This window comes from Phocoena sinus, chromosome 16 (assembly GCF_008692025.1).
Source record: "Phocoena sinus isolate mPhoSin1 chromosome 16, mPhoSin1.pri, whole genome shotgun sequence".
NCBI lineage: Eukaryota > Metazoa > Chordata > Mammalia > Artiodactyla > Phocoenidae > Phocoena > Phocoena sinus.
Genome location: NC_045778.1, coordinates 6457635 through 6484418, shown reverse-complemented (window position 1 = coordinate 6484418; position 26784 = coordinate 6457635). Strand labels below are relative to the sequence as shown.

General features: G+C 40.5%; 1 protein-coding gene across 6 annotated transcripts in view; it reads right to left on the bottom strand.

Moving 5' to 3' along the window:
- Positions 1 to 26334, bottom strand: part of TBCE (tubulin folding cofactor E) — a 114807-nt gene extending 88473 nt beyond the window's left edge. For 4 of the 6 annotated variants that reach the window (XR_004346171.1, XM_032608069.1, XM_032608070.1 and 1 more), the window contains exon 1: positions 26028 to 26334. The gene's annotated coding sequence lies outside the window, so the exon portion shown is untranslated. Of the gene's footprint in view, positions 1 to 21110; positions 21200 to 25700; positions 25841 to 26027 lie in introns of those variants that run through there. The other 2 variants (XM_032608066.1, XM_032608067.1) reach the window with 2 other exon arrangements.
- Between the last annotated feature and the right edge of the window lie 450 nt (positions 26335 to 26784).

Below are 26784 nucleotides of genomic sequence, written 5' to 3'. Positions count from 1 at the left end.
GTTTTTTGGCCCTGCTGCACAGCTTGTGATTTTAGTTCCCCAAACAGGGACTGAACCTGGGCCCTTGGCAGTGAAAGGATGGAGTCCTAACCACTGGACTGCCAGGGAAGGCCCTGCATCATGTATTTTTGATGATCCTGTCTAGTCTCTTAACCCTTCTAATAATTGTTTCTTGATACTGTGATCTTCTGTGAGGGTCCAGAAACGATCCTTGTCTTGGTGACCTATGCCTTGGTTCTCTCTCCCTCTGGCCAGTCACCCAATAAGTCCCTATATTCTTTTTTTGTTTGTTTGTTTGTTTTGTTTGTTTTGCGGTACGCAGGCCTCTCTCACGGGCCCAGCCACTCCGCGGCATGTGGGATCTTCCCGGACCAGGGCATGAACCCGCGTCCCCTGCATCAGCAGGCAGACTCTCAACCACTGCGCCACCAGGGAAGCCCCCTATATTCTTTGGTTAGACCCACTTGATGCCAGTTACTGGTCCACCCTGGACCTCCATGGCCTGTTGCTAACACCGCCACTTCGATCACCCCTAACCCAAGCCCTCCCTCTCAGTTAGTGTCTAGTCAAACTGTCCTGAAGTCAGGTGCTCACTTAGTTATGAGTGGCACGTCACTGTTCCTTGGTTAGGTGCATCCAGGTGCCAAGTGAGCTTTGGTTAAGCCTTTTATTTAAATATATTGGGTTGGCCAAAAAGTGCCTTCAGTTTTTAAGTAAAAATAAAAGACAATTCTCATTTTCACCAAGAACTTTATTGAACAACATATTCACCCTTTTTGTTCCACTACGTTCTGCCATTTTCCAGGCAACTTCATAATTCCATCTTCCCAAAGCTTTTTATCTTTTTTTTTTTTTTTTTTTTTTTTTTTTTTTGCGTTACGCGGGCCTCTCAATGCTGTGGCCTCTTCCGTTGCGGAGCACAGGCTCCGGACGCGCAGGCTCAGCGGCCATGGCTCACGGGCCCAGCCGCTCCGCGGCACGTGGGATCCTCCCAGACCGGGGCACGAACCCGTGTCCCCTGCATCGGCAGGCGGACTCTCAACCACTGCGCCACCAGGGAAGCCCCTTTTTATCTTTTTGAGAAAAGAACTGTTCCAGGTGCCTTTTACAGTCTTCCAGGGAATTGAAATTTTTTCCATTAACATAATTTTGTAAAGACCTAAATAAATGGAAATCCAAAGGTACAATGACTGGTGAATATGGCGGATGAATCAAACTTCCCAGCCAAGCTGGAACAGTTTTTGCCTGGTCATCAAAGAAACATGCCGTCTTATGTTATCCTGATGGAAGATGATGCCTTCTCTGTTGACTAATTCTAGATGGTTTTCGTCCAGTGCTGCTTCCAGTTGGTCTAACTGGGAGCAGTACTTGTTGGAATTAATCGCTTGGTTTTCCGGAAAGAGCTCATAATAGAGGACTCCCTTCCAATCCCAGCATATACACAACGTCATCTTCTTTGGATGAAGGCCAGTCTTTGGTGTGGTTGGTGGTGGTCAATTTCAATTGCCCCATGATCTCTTCCATTCCACGTTGTTGTACAGTATCCACTTTCCATAGCCTGTCATAATCTGTTTTAAAAGTGGAACGTTTTCGTAACATTTAAGTAGAGAATCGTATGCAGAAATACGGTCAAGGTTTTTTTCGCTTAACTTACGTGGAGCCCAAACATCAAAGAGATTAATGTAACCAAGCTGGTGCAAATGATCTTCAATGCTTGATTTGGTTTATTTTGAGTATGTCGGCTATCTCCCGCATGGTATAATGTTGATTGTTCTCAATTAATGTCTCGATTTGATTGCTATCAACTTCAACTGGCCTACCTGACCGTGAAGCATCGTTCAACCAGAAATCTCCAGCACAAAACTCCGCAAATCACTTTTAACAAATTCAATCAGTCACAGCACCTTCTCCATACACTGCACAAATCTTTTTGTGTGTTTCAGTTGCATTTTTACCTTTCTTGAAATAATAAACCATAATATGCCAAAAATGTTGTTTTTCTTCCATCTTCAATATTAAAATGGACAAACACAAAAATTCACCAATATTTATGTCTTTTTTTAAATGCACACTGATATGACAGCTGTCACGTACAATCTAACAAAACTGTTTCGAATGAAGTTAAAAACTAAGTGCTAAAAAAAAAAAAAAAAAAAAAGTAAGTGCTACTAGAGCAATCATACAAAAAAAAACCAAACGAACTTTTTGGCCAACCCAATACATGTTCACTAATTAATGGAGACAGCCCATTTAATTTTCAAGTGACTCCGCTTGCTGAATAACAGTTCTTTAAAAAGAGAAGAAATATACCACCCTACCTATCATTTCCACCTACTGATTTTGGTACTGCCCTCTGCAGCTATAGAGAATCAAACTATTCCCTTTTCCAGCTGACATTTAAATATTTGAAGGCCACGGGCTTCCCTGGTGGCGCAGTGGTTGAGAGTCCGCCTGCCGATGGGCGGGACGTGGGTTTGTGCCCCAGTCTGGGAGGATCCCGCGTGCCGCGGAGCAGCTGGGCCCGTGGGCCATGGCTGCTGAGCCTGCGCGTCGGGAGCCTGTGCTCCGCGACGGGAGAGGCCGCAGCGGTGGGAGGCCCGCATACTGCAAAAAAATGTATATATATTTGAAGGCCACTATTATGTTATTATTTCTCCTCTCTCCTCTTCCTGTCCCCACCTCCTAAACCCTTTCCCAGGGTAAATATTCCCAGCTCCACCCTCATGTGAATTCCAAGTTCTCCTCCATAATTCATTTACTGATTCTTTTCTTAAAATACAATACCTAAAACTGAAAATCACGTTCCAAATGTGACTTGACCTGTGTGTGGGTTCAGTGGTCTGAACATCACACATCTAATAATGTAGCCTAATATTACATTTCACTTTTCCCCCTTTTCATGGGAAAGACTGTTGCTTGCTATTAAGATTACAATGAAATAAACTCTGTAGCCATTTCTGAGTTACTATCACTTTCTGATCATAAAATTAAAATGTTGGGCTTCCCTGGTGGCGCAGTGGTTGAGAGTCCGCCTGCCGATGCAGGGGACATGGGTTTGAGCCCCGGTCCAGGAGGATCCCACATGCCATGGAGCGGCTGGGCCCATGAGCCACGGCCGCTCAGCCTGTGCGTCCGGGGCCTGCGCTCCGCAGCGGGAGGGGCCACAGCAGTGAGAGGCCCGCGTACCGCAAAAAAAAAAAAAAAAAAAATTAAAATGTTTAAATTTCCCTATAATTACATTACCCTAAAAAAGTTTTCAAAAGTTTTAAATGCCCTTTCAAATCTCATTAACATGTAAATAGAATTTTATTACAATAGAGATATATAGTTTCTGTTCTACTTCTAACATTCTGTAAACATTTTTCTATACAGCCACAGAATCACATTAATCACTTGAATCTTGAGATGTAGATACCACAATTGAATCTTTTCTCTATTGTTATGTTTTCATTGTTTACTATCCCAAAGAAAACAGCTGAAAACATCTTTCATTTTTAAATTATTATGTCTTTGAAGTATTTCCCTAGGAAAAATTCTTGAGACAATTATTCCAAGTAAATAAATATGTTTAAGAGTCTAGAAAGCCATGACCAAATTGTCCATCAAAAAAAAGTTAATTACTGACACTGACACCAAGACAAAATCTACTTGTTTAATTCTTTCTACAAAGTCCTAGGAATTCTCATCAAGAGCTTTCAAATCAGGTCTTCTCTATCCTGTACTTGTATATCTAATGTTTGAGGTAGAAGTTAATATATTATATTATTATAAATTTAGGACTTTACATTTATATACATTAAACATTCGATAATCCAACATATTATCTCCCAGCTGTGTGCTGTGCAATTTTTGTAAAAACAAAGACAAAAAAAGAATATAAGACACTGACCAAAGACCCACGGGTAAAACTTTTCAGCTACAAGCCTATCCAGCTCACATTCAAGAATGTCATGAACTTTGCGAAATGTTTCGCTGAAATCAAAATACAGTCAGCCAGGGGATATACTCTTGTCAATCAAACAGAGGAGGAATGGGCTAAGATAAGGAATACTTTCACTTATTAGCTTATACACCTCTGAGTTGTATGAATGTTTTTGGAACAAGTGATTTTTGTTTTTTTCTATTAATGAGGAGGAAAAGAAGGATGATTTTGAAAAGAGGGAGGGATAATGCACTGTCCTCATCGAATTCCCCTGGCTTGCCCGCTGGTCACTTAGTAGCCATCCGGTTATCAAATCAACTGTAGAGGTATTGCAGTGCCTTACTTAAATAAGGTCCTAAAGCACACGAGTAATGATGCTGGCAATTCAGATATGCCAAAGAGAAGCCATAAAGTGCTTCCTTTACGTGAAGAGGTGAAAGTTCTCCACTTAATAAGGAAAGAAAATAAAATCATATGCTGAGGTTGCTAAGATCTACAGTAAGAAAAAAACCTATCCGTGAAACTGTGAAGAAAGAAATAGAAATTCACACTAGTTTTGCTGTCATACCTCAAACTGCAAAAGTTATGGCCACGTGCATAATTGGAAAAGGGACTGAATTTGTACAGTATGATACTTTAAGACAAAAACCACATTCACATAACTTTTATTACTTTTATATGATTATAATTGTTCTATTTTATTATTATTGTTAATCTCTTACTGTGCCTAATTTATAAGTTATAATTTATAAAGTTTAGGAAAAAAACAGAGAATAATTAGGGTTTGGTACTATCTGCAGTTTCAGGGATCCACCGGGGGTCTTGGAACATAACCCCCAAACATAAGGAAGACTATTTATTTTTCTCTTTTTTGTGTTTAAAAATGTTTAGGATTTAAAGTTAAAACAAATATATTACTAAAAGATGAAAAAAAGAAAAGAAAGAGGGGGCTTCCCTGGTGGCACAGTGGTTGGGAATCCACCTGCCAATGCAGGGGACACGGGTTCCAGCCCTGGTCTCAGAGGGTCCAACGTGCTGTGGAGCAACTAGGCCCGTGCACCACAGCTGCTGAGCCTGCGCTCTAGAGCCCACTTGCTGCGACTGCTGAGGCCCGCACGCCTAGAGCCTGTGCTCTGCAACAGGAGAGGCCACCGTGGGGAAGGGTGACCTCTGCTCCCCGCAGCTGGAGGGGGCCCGTGCGCAGCAACGAAGACCCAATGCAGCCAAAAATAAATAAATAAAATATATAAATTTATTTAAAAAAAAAAAAGAAGGAAGGAAGGGAAGGAAAAAAGGAAAGAAAAGAAAGAAATCTATTACTATACCGAAGGAGTAGGCCTTCTTACACTACTTTTTAGTCTAAATCAATCCTAAAGGCTTTTTTCTTGTCTTCACGTTTTTTCACAAGTTGATTTTGAGGTTCCACCTTACTGATATTTTCTTAAGAGGTTTGTTCAAGGGTCTAAAAGTCATTGGTTTGGGACTGTTTTTCCATTTTTAGTAATCCCCTTTGTATTTTTCTATGCGTATCTTTTTCACCTAATTTTTGAATGGATGATACTTAAAAGTACAAAAAGGAACACACTGAAAGTCTCCCTTCCACTCCAGCCAGTCATTCTCCCTTCCCCTTCCCTGACAACAGCTTTATTCGTATCTTATAGATACTTCCATACATATTTTATGCATATACAAGCAAATACATTCTTTTCTTTCTTTACACAAATGACGGCATACTATATATGTGATTCTACTCCTTATATCTGCATTCAATAATACATGCTAGAAATTTATCCACAGTCATCTTGTCAGGAGCTTTTAAATATTTTATGGCTGCATAGGACGTGTATAGACATAACAATTTATATAATTAGTCCTCAAACTGATAGACATTTAGGTTACTCCCAAGTTTTTTCAACTGCAAAAAATACTGCAAGGATTAATCCTGCACATCTTTTACACTTGTGCAAAAATATCTGTAGTAAACATTCTCAAAATGGGCATTGCTAAGTCTAAGGGTACATGCATTTCTAATTTTGATGAGTAATGACAAATGCCCCTTTCTAGCGGCTGAACCAATTTACAATTCCATTAGCTGTGTATAAGCCCCCGTATCATCACAACTTTTCTCTTCACAGAATATTAACACACTTTTATTTACCTGTCAGTCTCATAAGTGAAATACGTATTTTATTTGCATTTTCTTTTATGAGGGAAGCTAAGCATCTATTCATTTTGATCTCCTTTTCTGTGAACTGCCTGTTCAGAATCTTTTGTCCATTTCCTATTGGTTTATTGATTTTTCTCTTAATTTGTTTTTAAAATCTAAACTGTTTCCTGTATGGTCTTAATGATGAGATACTACATAATTCCTCAAATAAAATAATCTGAAAAGAATTGAAAGGAGGGACTCTAGCAGACATTTGCACACCCACGTCCACAGCAGGATTATTCGTAACAGCCAAAAAGGTGGGAACAACTCAAATGTCCATTGATGGATGAATGGATAAACCAAATGCAGTATATACACACAATGGATCATTCAGCCTTAAAAATGAAGGGAATTCTGCCGCATGATATGTGAATGAATCTCAAAAATATTATGCTAAGTGAAATAAGCCAGTCACAAAAGGACAAATATTGGGGAATTCCCTGGTGGCCCAGTGGTTAGGACTCCACGCTTTCACTGCCAAGGGCCCAGGTTCAATCCCCAGTCGGGGAACTAAGATCCCACAAGCCACCTGGCATGGCTCAAAAAAAGAAAAGGACAAATATTGTATGATTCCACTTAAAAGAGGGACCTAGAATAGTCAACTTCAGAGAGAAAGCAGAATGGTGGCTGCCAGTGGCTGCAGCAAGGGGGAAATAAGGAGTTGTTTAATGGTGACAGTTTCAGTTTTGCAAAATTAAGAGAGCTCTGGAGACAGATGGTGCTGATGGTTGACCAATAATATGAATGTACTTAACACTACCAAACTGTACATTTAAAAATGGTTAAGATGGTATATTTTGGACTTCCCTGGTAGCGCAGTGGATAAGACTCCGCACTCCCAATGCAGGGGGCCCAGGTTCCATCTCTGGTCAGGGAACTAGATCCCACATGCATGCCACAACTAAGACCCAGAGCAACCAAAACAAAAAACAAACCAAAAAAAAGATGGTTTTATATTATCTGTATTTTAGTACAATTTAAAAAATAATTTGAAATTTAATTCCCCAAATTTTAGATTTCATATAACTTCGATTCAGCTTTAACTGGGACACTGAATCTTAAAAGTATGGTAATTCTCCATTTTTCAAAACATACTTTCCTGACACCCAAGGAAGCAGTTTGATTATATACAACATTTTAATTGTTTAGGGAGACTCTCAAAAATACTAGAGTTTCGGGATTCCCTGGTGGCACAGTGGTTAAGAATCCACCTGCCAATGCAGGGGACCAGGTTTGAGCCCTGGGCCAGGAAGATCCCACATGCCGCGTAGCAACTAAGCCTGTGCACGACAACTACTGAGCCTGTGCTCTAGATCCTGGGAGCCACAACTACTGAGCCCCTGTGCCACAACTACTGAAGCCTGCATGCCTAGAGCCTGTGCTCTGAAACAAAAGAAGCCACCACAATGAGAAACATGTGACTGCAACGAAGAGTAGCCCCCGCTCGCCGCAACTAGAGAAAGCCTGCGTGCAGCAACGAAGACCCAACACAGCCAAAAATAAATAAATTAATTAAAAAAAAAATAGTTTCTTTTCCCACAATATTTCAGGATCTTCTACTTCACCTGTTTCTTCCTCCTTGTTAATGAGATTTCAAACCAAAGTAATCTTTTCTCTCATTTTGTTTCTTCCAAGGAATTTAAATGGTCAGGAAAGAAAAAAATCAGATCTTGTCCCTAGAAAGGAATGGGCCTCTAGCAGAACTTAAGATAGTTGAAATCTTCGATCACAACTCTTATTTTTGTGCCACTTTTTTGTTTGTTTTAATATTTGTTTATTAGCACAGTAACAAATGCAGACTTAAGTAGTCGACGACACAGAACCAATCCAGTGAGCAACTTCTATTCCACGCCTTACAGTTAACAGCTTAAGGTATTTTACTACAGGTTTTCACAAGTCCTGATTCAAACCTCTATCTTTTCACAATAAAGCAGATTTGCATATAAAATAAAATACATTAATATTCATTTCCTATATGGTGTCTTATAGCCACGTGTCCATTTTAATATATGAGATGAGAGTCTCTAAAAGCAGTTAAGTAGTGGGACTTCCCTGGCGGTCCGGTGGTTAATACTCTGCACTTCCACTGCAGGGGGCACAGGTTCGATCCCTGGTCAGGGAACTAAGATCCCACATGCCGCACAGAGCTGGCCAAAAAAAAGCTGTTAAATATCAATATTCCCTTCCAAGAAGGGAAAACTAGTTCCAATTTTTAAAAATAACTGTGTAGTCTTGGAAAGACTTTACGTAAAAGGCCATGTGGGTAACCTATACAAAATTAAGCTGTTTTAAATTTACAGACAAGAAACTGAACCCAAATGTCTATCTTCTCTGTACTGCATTTCAGCTAATATTGCAGAACTAATGATAGTTTTAATAGTTGTTATTACCAATTCTATCTGCTGTAGCAAGATACCTTAAATTACAACAAAATCTTAGGAAGTAACACTGAATAATATGTTATAGAAATACTCTACTCTTTACCAACTCCCACCCTCCCCCACCCCTTCAAAATCATAAGCAGCTCTGTGACAGACAAATAACGTAGAGTTGTGAAAACCGGGACTTCCCTCATGGTCCAGTGGGTAAGACTCTATGCTCCCAATGCAGGGGACCCCAGTTCAAACCCTGGTCAGGGAACTACATCCTGCATGCATGCCACAACTAAAAGTTCGCATGCCACAACTATGAAGTCCGCATGCTGCAACTAAAGATCCTGCATGTCACAACTAAGAGTCCGCATGCTGCAACTAAAGGTCCTGCATGCTGCAACAAAGATCCTAAGTGACGCAAGTAAGACCCAGCACAGCCTAAATAAATAAATATTTTTTTAAGAAAGAGCTGTGAAAACCCAATTTATGTAGTGTATCTCTTGGCCCACTGTCTGGCCATTCTGTCATGTTCTGCTCTGTTGGTCATATACTGAGAGGCAATACTTCCCACCAAGGGGTCGGCAGGATTACAGTCTGTAAGAAGTGAGCAGATAGAAACGACTTCAGAAACAGCTAGTGCTGGACTCCAATTATCTTTCAATATGTCCAAGCAAATAACTCCTTGGCTGTTAATATTACAGTTCTGTGCCACTTTTGTAATCTGCACTAGGGGAGCAACAACCTTATTCTCCTTCTTACCAAATGATCTATAGCATGATCCACAGATCTCTTCTACTTTTTTCTCCTTTTGTCATTCATGTTTTCCACTCTAATGCCAAAACTCTTGGCTCCCAACAAGTATATGTATATTCCTGATATCCACTATCATTCTCACAAATCTTACACTAGATTGTTTTGAACAAAGACATATATTTCCATTCAAATAATGAGCCTATCCCAGTAAATTTTAGTGATATTCACAGTACTGCATATATCTTCCTAGCAAGGATCACTGAAATCACAAGTTCAGTTACTGTGCTTTTGCCACAATATCTCTTCCTAAATAAAAATTTGGGGCTATTTCTTCCAAGGGCTTTCGTTATCTATCACACTCTCTCTTCCCAACAGCATCTAATTCAATGTTTCATGGGCAACTTTTTCCCTCTCCATAAAATGTTAGCATCCATTCTTCTCAATCAAGTTTTCTTCATTCTTATTGAAAACTATTTTTCCCAGTGCCTCTGAGAGGCAGAATGAAGTTGATCATTATCTGAGAAGACAAGAAAGGAGAAGAGAGGTCAGGATCTGAGTTACTATACATGTTTATTAGGAATAAAATGTGGGAGGGAATATATCTCAGTGGTTAAGTCATGACCACCAGAAATTCAGACTGGAGGGGGGTCAAGGTTAATTATCTGGCTTCAGTGGATTCAAGAAAGCACAGATGACTCTCCCCCAAAGTGGGGAGAGCACAATAATAGACAGTCCAGGTGGATGATTCTCAGAAACCCTAAGCCTGTCTCCAGGAAGGCTGGTCAAAGAAACACAATACAAGTCATGAGACAGGGGATCAGAGGCAACTGATAAGAGCAAAGTGGGACCGGGAAGTTGGAGTGCTAGGCTGATTACCCATACAGAGCCTAAGCAAGGTGTTCTCTACCTGAGGTCCATAGACTCTCAAGGTATCTCCAAACTGAAGATTTTTCACTAACTTCTAACTGAAATTTAGCATTTCCCAAATTATAAAAATAAGAAAAAAAAATCAGGTGGATTAGCAGCACCGGTGATCAGAATTACTTATGTAACACTACAGCCATTACAGATATCTCAAAATAAATGTTACATTCATCACCACTTCAAAATTACAATATTTATTAGACCTGCCACTAGACTGTTATTTAACATATTAATAAAGAAACACACACCATTTAAAAAAAAAAAAAAGGGACTTCCCTGGTAGTCCAATGGTTAAGACTCCGTGCTTCCACTGCAGGGGCATGGGTTCAATCCCTGCTTGGGGAACTAAGACCCTGCATGCCATGCAGTGTGGCCAGAAAAAAAAAAAAGAGAAAAGAAAAAGAAACACACATATTATTATATTACAATTTTAAAAGTATTTTGTTAACTTTATTCCATGTAAATGATTTCATTTGAAATCCTGTTTTTCTGTATTTGAAAACATTCTAAGGAGTTCACAGCCTTCATTAGACTGCTAAGAGGTCTCTATTCTAAATAAAGAATCAATTAAGAAAATTGGAGGACATGAGGAATTTAGTGGTGAGTCTCCAGCATCAATAACAAAGCATATGATTGAAAATAAATTACAGCACTGTACAAAGTACTTTCATTTTCCTTATCTTAATTGCACAATATTTATTCAAAATTTTAATAATTTCTCAAATATAACTGTGGGGTACTTTTAAGGGTAAGATTATTTTCTTCTCATAAATTTATTTACTTTATTTCTGGCTGCGTTTGGTCTTCGTTGTTGCGCGTGGGCTTTCTCTAGTTGCAGCGAGTGGGGGCTACTCTTCGTTGCGGTGCGTGGGCTTCTCATTGCAGTGGCTTCTCTTGTTGTGGAGCACGGGCTCTAGGTGCGCAGGCTTCAGCAGTTGTGGCTCATGGGCTCTCGTGCGCAGGCTCAGTAGTTGTGGCGCACGGGCTTAGATGCTCCGTGGCATGTAGGATCTTCCAGGACCAGGGCTTGAACCCATGTCCCCTGCATTGGCAGGCAGATTCTTAACCACTGTGCCACCAGCAAAGCCCCTACTGTGTTATTTTTTAAGAGTGGAAGAATCTTAACTTGGGAAAGGCAAGTAAACAAAGAGCAAGAGTTGCCCCTATGCTGCCAAAATGGTTCTATTTTCTGCGCCTTTCAGCCCAGCATCATCCCCTTTTGGGAAGTGCACGTTCTCTGTCTAGTGGGCTACCATTCCCCTACTACAGGAGTAGACACATGACCCAGGATGGCCAACGTGATGACCCTTCAACCCCGTTTCCTTGCATACAGCAAGTGGTCCATGTGTGAAGATCCTAACCCAAACAGAGCCAATCTTTCAGGAAATGACAATGAAAAAAATTAATAAACAGAAACCTCAGTTAAACAGTCAGGAGACCAGAAAGGGGGAGCTCTCATGCCCTGCAACCCTAGCAGAGCCCAAGACGAGGAAAGACTCCTTTTCCTGAAAGTCCACAGCCAAGGGAAAACCATGGACATTTTGTTTACTTAGCCCTCCCAACTTCCTTTTCTCTCTAGAAAAGCCTTCTCCTTCCCTTGCCATGTGGAGACTTGCATGTGGCCCAACATGGCTGTAAACCTGAACTGCAATTCTCTGCTGATCCCAAATAAACCCATTTTTGCTGGAGAGATAACTGGCGGTCCACTTGTTTTAGGTCAACAACATGGACCCTTGAAGAGAGGTCTTTCTCTTTCCCAAAATCTTAAAACAAAAGGACTACTTAAACCTAGAATAGCTGAGGAACACCTTTGCCACTATGTGTGTTTTTTTATTTTCAGAAAATACTTGTCAAGGCCAAATAGAAAAGCAGAGTTAACCCAGCTATGCCTAAAGCCTTTCATTAGCCCAATTAATTGAACCATGAAATTCCTTCTTTTGTTTACATCAGTTTGACCTGGGATTCTTTCTCCTGCAACTGAAAGAATTCTGAAAAATAAGTAAGAATTTAGGTCATTTTTGTTCCTATTTAATGTTATATGGACATTATATGCAGCCAGTGGTCTGGAGAGAAATTCTACCTCTCCAGCTACATGCTAGCTATGCGAGACTGGACAACTTAACCTGTGTCTACATTTCCCCATCTGTAAAATGTAGATAATATTAAGACCACAGGGCTGTTGTAGGAATTAAATGAGTTACTATTCATAGAATTGTTCAACATATAGTAAATATGTTAGTCATTTAAGATCACAACTCCACATTTTTTATGTTGTTTTATTGTGGTAAAAATCACATAACATAAAACATACTACTTTAACCATATTTAACTGTACATTTCAGTGGCACTAAGTACATTCACACTGTTGTGCAACTCTCATCATCATCCATACCCCGAATTCTTCACCTTCCTAACTGAAGCTCTATCCCCATTAAACACCAATTCCCCATTTCCCCTCCCCACCCCCCGGCCTCTGGCATCTACCAATGTACTTTCTGAGTCTATGAATTTGACTATTCTAGGTACCTTGTATAAGTGGTCAGATTCTATATTTAAATAAAGGAAAAAATTCCACAAATCAAAAGAAATACAAGTTCAAAATAACAGTAGCTGAGGCTGAAAACAAGATGGTGGGGTAAATGAATCTGAGCCCACCTCGTCTCATGAAAACACCAAAATGACAACTAACTGCTGAACAACCACTGACAAAAAAAGACTTGAACTTAACAAACAAGATATTCTACACCCAAATACAAAGAAGAAGCCACAATGAGACAGTAGGAGGGGCACTTTCAAAATATAATCAAAATCCCATACCTGCCGGGTGGGCGACCCACAGACTGGAAAATAATATATCACAGAGGTTCTCCTACAGGAGTGAGAGTTCTGAACCCCATGTCAGGCTCTCTAGCCTGGGGGTCGGGCATCAAGAGGAGGAGACCCCAGAGCATTTTGCTTTGAAGGCTAGAGGGGCTTTAGTGCAGGAGCTCCACAGGACTGGGGAAAACAGACTCTACTCTTGTAAGGCACATACAAGTTTTCACATGCACTGGGACCCAGGGCAAAGCAGTGACTCCAGAGAAGCTTAGGCCAGATCTGCCTCTGGGTCTTGCAGGGTCTCCTGGGGAGGCGAGGGCAGCTGTGGTTCACTGTGGGGGCAAGGGCACTGGCCACTGATGCCCAGGGAATACTCACCAGCCAGCATGAACTCTCCCAGAGGTTGCCATTTTGCCCTGAGACCTGGCCCCACCCGTAAGTCTGGAGGCTCCATTGCTGGGACACGTCAGGACAAACAACCAACAATGTGGGAACACAGCTCCACACATCAGCAGACAGGCTGCCTAAAGGTGACCTGAGCCAACAGCCGCCTATCAACACACTACTTGAGACAGCCCTACCCACTGCAGGGTCAAGACCCAGCTCCACTCACCACTGGGCAAGCACAAGTCCCTCCCACCAGGAAGCCTGCACAAGTCCCTGGACCAACTTCACCCACAAGGAGGCAGACACCAGAACCAAGAAGAATTATGATTCTGAAGTCTGAGGAACAGAGACAACAAACACAGAAAGGCAGACAAAATGAGAGAGCAGAGAAATATGTTCCAGATGAAGGAACAAGATAAAACCCCAGAAGAACAACTAAGTGAAGAGGAGAAAGGCAACCTACGTGAAAAAGAATTCAGAGTACTGATAGTAAAGATGATCCAAGATCTTGGAAAAAGACTGCAGGCACAGACTGAGAGGATACAAGAAATGTTTAATAAAGAATTAAAAACTTTAAAAAAACAAACAGAGATGAACAGTAAAATAAATGAAATGAAAAATACACCAGAGAGAATCAATAGCAGAAAAAAAGAGACAGAAGAACAAGTAAGTGACCTGGAAGACAGATCACTGGAAATCACTGACACGGAACAGAATAAAGAAAAAAGAATGAGGGACTCCCTTGGTGGTCCAGTGGTTAAGACTCCATGCTCCCAATGCAGGGGGCCCAGGTTCCATCCCTGGTCAGGGAACTAGATCCTGCATGCTGCAACGAAGAGCTGGCATGCCACAACTAAAGACCCCACATGCAGCAATGAAGATCTCATGTGCTGCAACTGAAATAAAAAAAACACTCCACATGCCACAACTAAAAAGATCCCTCATGCCACAACAAAGATCCCACGTGCTGCAACTAAGAACCCACATGGCGCAACTAAGACCCAGTGCAGCCAAATAAATAAATAAATATTTTTTAAAAAAAGAAAAGGAAAAAGAATGAAAAGAAATGAGGACAGTCTAAGAGACCTCTAGGACAACATTAAATGCACCAACATTTGCATCATAGGGGTCCCAGGAGGAAAAGAGAGACAGAAAGGGCCTGAGAAAATATTTGAAGAGGTAATAGCTGAAAAATTCCCTAATGTGGGAAAGGAAACATTCACTCAAGTCCAGGAAACGTGAAGAGTCCCATACAGGATTAACCCAAGGAGGAACACACTGAAACACGTATTAATCAAATTAACAAAAATTAAAGACAAAGAGAAAATATTAAAAGCAACAACAGAAAAACAACAAATAACATACAGGAGAATCCCTGTAACGTTACCAGCTGATTTTTCAGCAGAAACTCTGCATGCCTGAAGGGAGTTGCACAATATATTTAAAGTGATAAAAGGGAAAAACCTACAACCAAGAATAGTCTACCCAGCAAGGCTCTTGTCAGGTTTGACAGAGAAATCAAAAGCTTTACAGACAAACAAAAGCTAGAGAATTCAGCACAACCAAACCAGCTTTACAACAAACACTAAAGGAACTTCTCCAGAAGGAAAACGAAATGCAACAACCAGAAACAAGAAAATTACAAATAGGAAAGTTCACTGGTAAAAGCAAACCTACAGAAAAGGTAGGAGATCATCCACACACAAACATGATATCAAAACCAGCAGCAGTGAGAAGAGAAGAGTACAAATGCAGAATACTGGAAACACATTTGAAATTAAGAGACCCACAACTTAAAACAATCTTGTATATGTATAGACTGCTATATCAAAATCTCATGGTGGGAATTCACTGGTGGTCCAGCAGTTAGTACTATGTGCTTCCACTGCAGAGGGCCCAGGTTTGATCCCTGGTCAGGGAACTAACATCCCACAAGCCATGCGGTATGGCCAAAGAAAACCAAAACCAAAACCAAAAAACCTCATGGTAACCACAATCTGAAATTTTACAATAAATACACACAAAGAAGAAAAAGGAGGACTTCCCTGATGGTCCAGTGGTTAAGACTCTGTGATCCATTGCAGGGGGTGTGGGTTCGATCCCTGGTCTGGGAACTAAGATCCCACATGCTGCGTGGCACAGGCAAAAAAATAAATAAAATAAAAAAAAGCCATTGCCAAAATAAAAAAAAAAAAAGATTAAGAAAAAGGAATCCAAACACAACTCTAAAGTTAGTCATCAAATCACAAGAGAAGAAAAGAGAAAGAGAAGAAAAAAGACCTACAAAAACAAATCCAAAACAATGAACAAAATGGCAATAAGAATATACATATCAATAATCAAAGAAGGGCTTCCCTGGTGGCGCAGTGGTTGAGAGTCCGCCTGCCGATGCAGGGGACACAGGTTCGTGCCCTGGTCCAGGAAGATCCCACATGCCGCGGAGCGGCTGGGCCTGTGAGTCATGGCCGCTGAGCCTGTGCGTCCGGAGCCTGTGCTCCACAACGGGAGAGGCCACAACAGTGAGAGGCCCACATACCGCAAAAAATAAAGAAAGAAAGAAGGAAAATGAAAATGGATTAAATGCTCCGACAAAAAGACACAGAGTGGCTGAATGAATACAAAAACAAGACCCTTATATATTCTGTCTACAAGACATCCACTTCAGACCTAGGGACACATACAAACAAAGTGAGGAGATGGAAGAAGATTTTCCATGCAAATGGAAATCAAAAGAAAGCTGGAGTAGCAATACTCGTATCAGACAAAATAAACTTTAAAATAAAGACTATTACAAGAGACAAAGAAGGACACTACATAATGATCAACGGGTCAATCCAAGAACAAAATATAACAATTATAAGTATATATGCACCCAACACAGGAGCACCTCAATACATAAGGCAAATGCTAACAGCCATAAAAGGAGAAATCAACCATAACACAATAATAGTCAGGGACTTTAACACCCCACTTACATCAATGGACAGATCATCCAGACAGAAAATCAATAAGGAAACACAGGCCTTAAATGACACATCTGACCAGATGGATTTAAATGATATTTATAGAGCATTCCATCCCAAAGCAGCAGAATACACATTCAAGGGCACATGGAACATTCTCTAGGACTGATCACATGCTGGGCCACAACGCAAGCCTCGGTAAATTTAAGAAAAATGAAATCATATCAAGCATCTTTTCCAACCACAATGCTATGAGATTAGAAATCAACTACAAGAAAGAAAACAACTGTAAAACACACAAACACATTGAAGCTAAACAATATGCTACTAAACAACCAATGGATCACTGAAGAAATCAAAGAGGAAATCAAAAAATACCTAGAGACAAATGAAAACAAAACCCCAATGATCCAAAACCTATGGGATACACCTAAAGCAACTAGAGAAAGAAGAAACAAAACCTAAAATTAGTAGAAGGAAAGAAACCCTGAAGAACCGAGCAGAAATAAATGAAATAGGGATAAAGGAAACAATAGAAAAGATAAATGACACTAAAAGCTAGTTCTTTGAAACGATAAACAAAATTGAGACCCTTTAGCCAGACTCATCAGGAAAAAAAGAGAGAGGGCTCAAATCAATAAAATTAGAAATGAAAATGGAGAAATAACAGCTGACACCACAGAAATACAAAGGATCATGACAGAGTACTACAAGCAACTAGATGCCAATAAAATGGACAACTAAGAAGAAATGGACAAATTCTTAGGAAGGTACAATCTTCCAAGACTGAACCACTAAAAAATAGAAAATATGAACAGACCTATCACAAGTAGTGAAATTGAAACTGTGATTTAAAAAGTTCCAACAAACAAAAGTCCAGGGCTAGATGGCTTAACAAGCAAATTCTATCAAACATTTAGAGAAGAGTTAACACCTATCTTCTGAAATTCTTTCAAAAAACAGAGGAAGGAATACTTCCAAACTCATTTTATGAGGCCACCATTACCCTGATACCAAAATCAGACAAAGATACCACAAAAAAAGAAAATTAGAGGCCAACATCACTGATGGATGTAGACGCAAACATCCTCAACAAAATACTGCAAACTGAACCCAACAGTTCATTAAAAGGATCATACACCATGATCAAGTGGGATTTATCCCAGGGATGCAAAGATTTTTCAATATCCGTAAATCAATCAGGGTAATACACCACATTAACAAATTGAAGAATAAAAAACATACGATAGTCTCAATAGATGCAGAAAAATGTTTTGACAAAATTCAACACCTATTTATGATGAAAACTCTACAGAAACTGAGCTCAGATGGAAACAACCTCAACATAATAAAGGCCATATATGACAAACCCACAGCAAACATCATTCTCAATGGTGAAAAACTGAAAGCATTTCCTCTAAGATTAGGAACAAGACAAGGATACCCATTCTCTCCACTTTTAGTCAACATAGTTTTCAAAGTACTAGCCATGGCAATCAGAGAAGAAAAAGAATAAAAGGAATCCAAATTGGAAAAGAGAAGTAAAACTGTCACTCTTTGCAGATTACATGACACTATACATAGAGAATCCTAAAGATGCTACCAGAAAACTACTAGAGCTCATCAATGAATTTGGTAAAGTTGCAGGATAGAAAATTAATACACAAAGGGACTTTCTTGATGCTCCAGTGGTTAAGATCCCGCACTTCCACTGCCGAGGGCACGGGTTCAATCCCTGGTCAGGGAAGCTAAGATCCTGCAGGGTGCACACCACGCCCCCCCCCCACCAAAAAGAAACAAACTTAATACACAGAAATCTGTTGTACTTCTACACACTAAAAATGAAAGATGAGAAAAAGAAATTAAGGAAACAATCCAATTTACCACTGCATCAAAAAGAATAAAATACCTAGGAATAAGCCTACCTGAGGAGGCAAAAGACCTGTACTCCAAAAACTACAAGATGGTGATGAAAGAAATTGAAGATGGGGGGGGGAGAAATTAAAGATGACACAAACAGATAAAAAAATATACCATGTTCTTGGATTGGAAGAATCAATATTGTCAAAATGACTACACCACCCAAAGGAATCTACAGATTCAATGCAATTCCTATCAAATTACCAATGGCACCTTTCACAGAACTAGAACAAAAAATTTTGAAATTTGTATGGAAACACAAAAGACTCCGAATAGCCAAAGCAATCCTGAGAAAGAAAAATGGAGCTGGAAGCATCAGGCTCCCTGACTTCAGACTATGCTACAAAGCTACAGTAATCAAAAACAGTATGGTACTGGCACAAAGACAGAAATATAGAACAACAGCAAAGAAAGCCCAGAAATAAACCCACAAACCTATGGTCAATTAATCTATTATGACAATACGACAAAGGAGGCAAGAATATACAATGGAGAAAACAGTCTCTTCAATAAGTGGTGCTGGGAAAACTGTACAGCTACATGCAAAAGAATGAAACTAGAACATTCTCTAACACCATACACAAAAATAAACTCAAAATGGATTAAAGGCCTGAATATAAGACTGGATACTACAAAACTCTAAGAGGAAAACATAGGCAGAACACCGAGACATAAATCACAGAAGTATCTTTTTGGATCCACCTCCTAGAATAATGAAAATAAAACCAAAAATAAACAAATGGGACCTAATGAAACTTAAAACCTTTTGCACAACAAAGGAAACCATAAACAAAACAAAAAGACAACCCACAGAATGGGAGAAAATATTTGCAAACAAAGCAACCAACAAGGGATTGATCTCCGAAACATATGAACAGCTCATGCAGCTCAGTATCAAAAAAGGGAAGAACCTAATCAAAAACTGGGCAGAAGATCTAAATAGACATTTCTCCAAAGACATACAGATGTCCAAAAAGCACATGAAAAGATGCTCAAAATCTCTAATTATTAGAGAAATGCAAATCAAAACTACAATGAGGTTATCACCTCACAGTAATCAGAATGGCCATCATCAAAAAGTCTACAAACAGTAGGGCTTCCCTGGTGGCACAGTGGTTGAGAGTCCACCTGCCAATGCAGGGGACACGGGTTCGTGCCCCGGTCCGGGAAGATGCCACATGCCGCGGAGCAGCTAGGCCTGTGAGCCATGGCCGCTGAGCCTGCACGTCCGGAGCCTGTGCTCCGCAATGGGAGAGGCCACAACAGTGACAGGCCTGCGTACCACAAAAAAACAAAACAAAAAAAAGTCTACAAACAGTAAATATTGGACAGGGTATGAAGAGAAGGGAATCCCCCTACACTGTTGGTGGGAATGTAAATTGGTACAGCCACTATAGAGAACAGGATGGAGGTTCCTTAAAAAACTAAAAATAGAGGTATCATACAATCCAGCAATCCCACTCCTGGGCATATACCCGGAGAAAACCATAATTCGAAACGATACACGCACCCCAATGCCCACTGCAGCACTATTTACAACAGCCGAGACATGGATGAAATCTAAATATCCATCGACAGAGGAATGGATAAAGGGGATATGGTACATAAAGACAATGTAATATTACTCAACCATAAAAAAAAAAGAAATGCCATTTGGAGCAACGTGGATGGACCTAAATAATAAGTGAAGTCAGACAGAGAAAGACAAATATCACATGATATCACTTACATGTGGAATCTAAAAAAAAAAAAAATGATACAAATGAACTTATTTACAAAACAGAAACAGACTTACAGACTCTATAAACAAATTTATGGTTACCAGAGGGGAAGGCAGGGGGAGGCATAAATTGGGAGAATCTGAAAAAGAACAGATATATGTATATGTATAACTGAATCACTTTGCTGTACACCTGAAGCTAATACAACACTGTAAATCAACCATAATATAAAATAAAAAATTAAATTAAAAAAAAATGGTAGCTGAACATGGGGAAGTTTAAACCCAGTGAGCCTAAACCAACAGTAGCTACAGATTCAGTTACCATGTTTCCTACTTGGTTTAGCCACCAAGGGATCCAAGGGATCAAAAAAGATGTTTGATGCACAACAGAAAAGGTGAAAACACTGGCATTTTGTGAATTAATTTTAGAAAAAAGTTTTCCAGCTTTACAGATAAGCAAAAGCTAAGAGAATTCAGCACCACCAAACCAGCTCTACAACAAAAGCTAAAGTAACTTCTCTAAGTCGCAAACACAAGAGAAGAAAAGAACCTACAAACACAAACCCAAAACAATTAAGAAAATGGTAATAGGAATATACATATTGATAATTACCTTAAACGTGAATGGATTACATGCTCCAATCAAAAGACACAGGCTCGCTGAATGGATACAAAAACAAGACCCATATATATGCTGTCTACAAGAGACCCACTTCAGACCTAGGGAAATGAACAGACTGAAAGCGAGGGGCTGGAAAAAGATATTCCATGCAAATGGAAATCAAAAGAAAGCTGGAGTAGCAATACTCGTATCAGATAAAATAGACATTAAAGTAAAGCATGTTACAAGAGACAAGGAAGGACACTATATAATGCTCAATGGATCAATCCAAGAAAAAGATAAAACAATTATAAATATACATGCAACCAACATAGGAGCACCTCAATACAGAAGGCAACTGCTAACAGCTATAAAAGAGGAAATCAACAGTAACACAATAAAGGTGGGAGACTTTACACCTCACTTACACCAATGGACAGATCATCCAAACAGAAAGTTAATAAGAAAAAACAAGCTTTAAATGACACAATAGACCAGAGAGATTTAATTGATATTTACAGGACATTCCATCCAAAAACAGCAGATAACCCTTTCTTCTGAAGTGCGCATGGAACATTCTCCAGGACAAGAAGAATGGGAGAAAATATCTGTAAACAAATCAACGGACAAAGGATTAATATCCAAAATATATAAACAGCCCATGCAGGTCAATATGAAAAAAACAAACAACCCAATCCAAAAATGGTCAGAAGACCTAAACAGACATTTCTCCAAAGAAGACATACAGATGGCCAATAGGTACATGAAAAGCTGCTCAAAATCACTAATTATTAGGGAAATGGAAATCAAAACTACAATGAGGTATTACCTCACACCAGTTAGAATGGGCATCATCGAAAACCTACAAACAACAAATGTTGGAGAGGGCGTGGAGAAAAGGGAACTCTCTTGCACTGTTGGTGGGAATGTAAACTGATACAGCCACTATGGAGAACAGTATGGAGGTTCCTTAAAATACTACAAATAAAATTACCATATGACCCAGCACTCCCACTACTGGGCATATACCCAGACGAAACCATAATTCAAAAAGACACATGCACCCCAATGTTCACTGCAGCACTATTTATAATAACCAGGTCATGGAAGCAACCTAAATGCCTATCGACAGACGAACAGATAAACAAGATGTGGTACATACATACAATGGAATATTACTCAGCCATAAAAAGGAATGAAACTGGGTCATTTGTAGAGACATGGATGGATACAGAGACTGTCATACAGAGTGAAGTAAGTCAAAAAGAGAAAAACAAATATCGTATATTAACGCATATATGTGGAACCTGGAAAATGGTACAGATGAACTGGTTTGCAGGGCAGAAATAGAGACACAGTTGTAGAGAACAAACATATGGACACCAAAGGGGGAAAGGGGGGGTGGGATGAATTAGGAGATTGGGATTGACATATATACACTAATATGTATAAAATGGGTAACTAATAAGAACCTGCTGTATTAAAAAAAATAAAATTCAAAAAAAAAAGTTTTCCAATATGTATTCTGTTATCTTTCTAAATGTATTTTGCTTAATCTTTCCTGATATTTGTTCTAAATTGTACCAAAATAATTGGCATGAGGTCTGAATTATCATTCACAGACTGACAACTATCAAGTAGAAAACTCAACATCAAGAAGAAACAGGCTTCACTGAGATTAGGAACTGTAGTCAGTAATCCTGGCTCAGGAACTTACAAGCAGTGAATCCGGACATTCCTCAACCTTTCTCTGTCATGAAGAACATAAGCAAGTAGAAGACATGCACTTATAAGGAAATTAGAGTTTAATTAGAAGAGATAACTACCAGCAAACAATTAAGACCTATAATTAGTAATGTAAGGATCCAATTCAGTAATGAAGAAGAAACAGGTGGGTTAAGAGTGAGGAGGACTCCATGTGGAAACCATTCCCTGGTTAAGCTGACAGAAACGAGCAGCAGAAATCAAGAGAACAAGCTTTCCAGGTAGGGAAATGTAAGAGGGTTTCACTGACGTTTTGGAGGTTCATGATGGGAGACTAAAGAAAGTGAAAATGTAAGGGCAAAACATGTCACCTGCTTTTAAATGACCACCTAAAGTGTAACAACTTCTGAGTATTTAATAGCGCAATTTTAAAGAATCCCAGCTGCCATCCTTTTTAAAAAGAAATTTAATTGTCATAAAATACACATTCCATAAAATTTATCACCGTAACCTTTTTTTTTTTTTTTTTTTGTGGTACGCGGGCCTGTCACTGTTGTGGCCTCTCCCATTGCGGAGCACAGGCTCCGGACGCGCAGGCTCAGCGGCCATGGCTCACGGGTCCAGCCGCTCCGCGGCATGTGGGATCTTCCCGGACCAGGGCACGAACCCACGTCCCCTGCATCGGCAGGCGGACTCTCAACCACTGCGCCACCAGGGAAGCCCCACCTTAACCATTTTTAAGTGTACAGTTCAGTGGCATTAGATACATTCAACTGTTGTGCAATCAATCACCAAAACTTTTCCGTCTTGCAAAACGGAAAGTCTCTACCCATGAAACAACTCCCCATAGCCTCCTCTCCCAGACCCCACCTTCCATTTCTATTAACCTGACTGCTCCAAATATCTCACTGAAGTGGAAGCACACAGTATTTCTCTTTGGTGACCAGCTTACTTCACTTAGCCTAATGTCCTGTTGTCCTCCATGCACGTCATAGCTAATGTCAAAGCCTGTGTCCAAGTTCTACTACATCCTCACAGTAATTCCTTGGCCCTCACACACTGAATTGTCTCATCATTTTAAGCAGCTCCTCCAGAAAGCCTTAGGCTTTCTTAAGAGGCTGTAGACATGTCTTCTGTCTCGAACACCAATGACTGAAATCCACACCAAACACACAATTTTTATGATATAACTATATGAAACAGAAATAATAAAATTAATGAACCAATCAGTGCCTGTTCTCTACACACTTTCAAATACCACCAAATATTCCCAAATCACTCCTCCACAAATTCATTCCAGCTGCTCCTAATAACAGCAAACTGTTAAATTCCCTATTTTCTGGTAGCCTCTACCTATTTTATATTCACTTCACACTTAATAATGTCTATCATATTATTTTCTAATGGACTCTTTTGCACATTTCCCAGCAAAATGCTAAGGTAGGGAAAGTATCACATACTTCTTAAAAAATAAACTTTGAAATGCTAAGTATACAGTAAATATTCTATTAAGCTGTATCACAAATTTACTTTAATAAACCAAAAAGGAAAAAAATCAAAACCACCAGAAAATAGTAACAACTACTAGTTTTATTGTTGAACATTTACATCTTATGAAAATAAGTACTGAGATGATCCAGGAGGCGTGTTAAAATCAGTAGCTCACAGGTAAAGACAATATTGTTCTGCAAGGTTAAGATTCTGATTAGATAAATTAAAAGGTTAACCACTATAAGAACAGAAGTAACATATATATAGTAACATATCTTCCAAACAAGTAGAAGGGAAAAAGTGAAGAGAGAAAACAAGACAAAACCTCAATTCAAAAAAAGGCAAGAAAAGAGAAAGAAAAAGCACAGAAAGTACAAAGTACCAGATGGCAAAAAAAAAAAAAAGGCCAAATCCATTTTTTCAACAATTATATTATGGAGAGCCCACTAAAAGCCAAATATCGTTTTAGGCGCTAGGGATACAGCTGTACACAAAACACAGAAAAACAGCTGATCTCATGAAACTTCTATCCTAGTGGGGTAAACAGTAATGAACCAGAAAAATGAATAAATCACATGGCACGTCATATCGTAATAAGTACAACGACAACGAGTACAACGGAACTATAAGGGAAGGCTATGTCAGGGAAGACCTCACTGAGAAGGTAATATTCAAAAACAAAACAAAACAAAACAGGAGGGAGGTAAGGGATTAAACCATGTGGACATTTTGACAAAAGAGCTGCAAGTGTAAACATCCTGAGGTTAGGATGTGCCCCAGGCAACAACACAGAGCAAAGTGGGAGAGTAGCCAGAGATGAGATCAGAGGGAAAGCAAGGGCCAGGTCATACAGAACCTTGACGGCCACTCTGAAGAATCTGGCTTTTAATCTGAGTGAAATGGGTAGTCCATGGAGGATTTTTTGAGAGGAGGGAGATAATCTGATTTAAAAAAAAAAAAAAAAAAAAAGGATCACTCTACATGCGACGGAAAGACTGAAAAAAGAAAAAGCAGACTATTTTAGTGGCTACTGCAGAAATCCAGGTGAGAGATGGCTGTAATTTGAATAAGGGAAGGTGCTGAGAAGGGCTTGGGACTCTGCATAGATTCTGAAGGCCGAGTTCTTGCATCTGCTGATAGGTTACATGTGTGGTGAGAAAGAAATGGGTCAAGGATGATGCCGAAGGTTTTACAGGCCTCAACAAATATCTTAGTAATGACACTGAATGTAAGTACAATCAGCCTGCCAGTCAAAAGGCAGAGACTGTCCGCTTGGTTTAAAAAAAAAAAAAAAAATTCCCCAACAATATGCTAGTTACAAAAGCATACATAAAGGGACTCCCTGGTGGCACAGTGGTTAAGAATCCGCCTATCAATGCAGGGGACACGGGTTCGAGCCCGGGCGCGGGAAGATCCCACATGCCGCGGAGCAACTAAGACCCGTGCGCCACAACTACTGAACCTGCGCTCTAGAGCCCGCGAGCCACAACTACTGAGCCCGCGTGCCGCAACTACTGAAGCCCGCGCGCCTAGAGCCCGTGCTCCGCAACAAGAGAAGGCGCCGCAATGAGAAGCCCGCGCACCGCAAAGAGTAGCCCCCGCTCGCAGCAACTAGAGAAAGCCCGCGCGCAGCAACAAAGACCTAACGCAGCCAAAAGAAAAAGAAAAAAATTATTTACATATTTACCAAAAAACCCCTCAAAAGATACAAACAGTTGAGCCAAGTATCAAATGACAGTGGCCATGGATATATTAACTTCAGACAAAAGAGAAGTCTGTTCTCACCCACAACCCAGAATAGTCCCCGGTTGGTAGTAATATGTAAAACCTGTAAACGTTCTCCACCTACTTAACGTTATTTCTCCTGCATCACAAATATTAAAGGATTTGGATGGTCAGGGTTGTTTCTCTAACCTGACACCAAGTCGTTGGTCGCCTGTGCCAGTTTCACCTCTTGCAGAGTGACAAGTCAGTATGACTTTTCTGTGAAGTTCAGTGCGGGGCCACCACTCCCGCTCGCCCGCCACGGGCTCCGGCCCGGGACCCCACTCCCCCCCACGAACGCCTCCTCTGCACCCGGCGCAGCTGGGTTCGCTCAAAGCCCCAGGAAGCAGGCAACGCCCGGCCACTTGGGAAGTTTCTAAAGGAAAAACAGACCGAGAGCCTCGCAGGCGTGCACCGGTCACGAGCCAGTCAGGAACGCACGGCTCCCTCCGCGCCCCAGAACCCGAAGAAGCTCACCTATCCGCGGTCCGCCAGGGTGGTCTGAGCTGCTGCCCCCACCTCGCGTCTTGCCCCAGAGCAGCTTCCGGCTGTGGGCGGAAGTGCTCCTTTAGGAAGACAGGAAGTCCCGCCCCCTCGGGAAGGAGCGGCGGCCGCTGTAGCTCTGCGGTGATTATCAGCGAGCGTCTGGGGAGCCGAAGGTGTGGTCAGACCGCCCAAACCCAGCGGAGCTCGCCGCTCCTGTGCTGCTCCAGCGAGTCCCCGGAACCCGGGATGACAGAACGACGCATGGGACGCGCAGGTTCCAGTTTACTTGTTATCACGGAAGCGAGTTACAAGTCCTGTATGAGATTCAGTTCCACGTTCATTGACAATCTACCACGGAGGAAGCCTGTGGTGGTCACAGAGAGGAGTGTAGGGTTGATTCCACAAAAACTAGGGGAAGAAAATTAACTCGATGAATCGCAAAGCAGGATGAAAGTAAATGCAGTAATAGAAAAAGCAAATTCCGTAGGCATGTTAATTTCTAAGAGTTTTCTCGTATCTCAAGAGTTGTGAGGATCAAATGTGATGATGCATAAATAAACGTTTAGCCATGGAGCCTGGTACATGATTAAAGCATATAATACCCATAGTATTGTTATCGTTGGTGAAAATAAAAGAGGCCTTTAACCCAACCAAAGGGAAATTAAATAACACTTCAGGGAGGTAGCCTTCAAGCTGAATGTTAAATTTAAGAATTTCAGCACATAGAGATACCCATTATGAAGCTGTA